Below are 1847 nucleotides of genomic sequence, written 5' to 3' on the forward strand. Positions count from 1 at the left end.
AATGAATTAGAAACCAGAAACACAGTAGATCAGATCAACGAAACCAGAAGTTGGTTCTTTGAAAGAATTAATAAGATTGATAAACCACTGGCCAGACTTATCCAAAAGAAAAGAGAAAGGACCCAAATTAATAAAATTATGAATGAAAGGAGAGAGATCACGACTAACACCAAGGAAATAGAAACAATTATTAGAAATTATTATCAACAACTATATGCCAATAAACTGAGCAATCTGGATGAAATGGAGGCCTTCCTGAAAGCTATAAGCTGCCAAGACTGAAACAGGAAGAAATTGACAACCTGAATAGGCCAATAACCAGTAACGAGATTGAAGCAGTGATCAAAAACCACCCCCAAAACAAGAGTCCAGGGCCTGATGGATTCCCTGGGGAATACTACCAAACATTCAAAGAAGAAATAGTACCTATTCCCTTGAAGCTGTTTCAAAAAATAGAAACAGAAGGAAAGCTTCCAGACTCTTTCTATGAGGCCAACATTACCTTAATCCCCAAACCAGGCAAAGACCCCATCAAAAAGGAGAATTTCAGACCAATATCCCTGATGAATACGGATTCCAAAATCCTCAACAAAATCCTAGCTAATAGGATCCAACAATACATTAAAAGGATCATCCACCACAACCAAGTGGGATTTATTCCCGGGATGCAAGGGTGGTTCAACTTTCGCAAATCAATCAATGTGGTAGAACACATTAATAAGAGGAGGAAGAAGAACCATATGGTCCTCTCAATTGACTCAGAAAAAGCATTTGACAAAATATAGCATCCTTTCTTGATTAAAACTCTTCAGAGTATAGGGATAGAGGGAACATTCCTCAAGTTCATAAAATCCATCTATGAAAAACCCACAGCGAATATCATCCTCAATGGGGAAAAGCTGAAAGCCTTTCCCTCAAGATCAGGAACACATCAAGGATGCCCACTCTCACCACTATTGTTAACATAGTAGTAGAAGTCCTAGCAACAGCAATCAGACAACAAAAAGAAATAAAAGGTATTCAGATTGACCAAGAAGAAGTCAAACTCTCTCTCTTCACAGACAACATGATACTTTATGTGGAAAACCCAAAATACTCCACCCCCAAATTACTAGAACTCATACAGCAATTCAGTAATGTGGCAGGTTACAAAATCTATGCAAAGAAATCAGTTGCTTTATTTTATTTATTTATTTATTTATTTATTATGTTATGTTAATCACCTCAGTTGCTTTCTTATACACCAACAATGCAAATGTAGAAAGAGAAATTTGAGAAATGATTCCATTTACAATAGCACCAAAAACCATAAGATACCTCAGAATAAACCTAACCAAAGAGGTAAAGGATCTATACTCTAGGAACTATACAACACTTATGAAAGAAATTGAAGAAGACACAAAAAGATGGAAAAACATTCCATACTCATGGATCAGAAGAATAAACACTGTTAACATGTCTATGCTGCCCAGAGCATTCTATACCTTCAACGTCATTCTGATCAAAATACCAACAGCATTTTTCAAAGGGCTGGAACAGACAGTCCTAAAATTTCTATGGAATCAGAAAAGACCCTGAATCGCCAAGGAAATGTTGAAAAAGAAAAACAAAGCTGGGAGCATCACGTTCCCTGATTTCAAGCTATATCACAAAGCTGTGATCATCAAGACAGCATGGTACTGGCACAAAAACAGACACATAGACCAGTGGAACAAAATAGAGAGCCCAGATATGGAGTATAAGAGACTCTTAATGATAGAGAACAAACTGAGAGTTGATGGAGGGAGGTGAGTGGGGGATGGGCTAAATGGGTGATGGGTACTAAGGAGGGCACTTGTTTTGATGAG

Source organism: Leptonychotes weddellii, chromosome 4 (genome assembly GCF_054177405.1).
Source record: "Leptonychotes weddellii isolate Sample4059 chromosome 4, ASM5417740v2, whole genome shotgun sequence".
Lineage (NCBI taxonomy): Eukaryota > Metazoa > Chordata > Mammalia > Carnivora > Phocidae > Leptonychotes > Leptonychotes weddellii.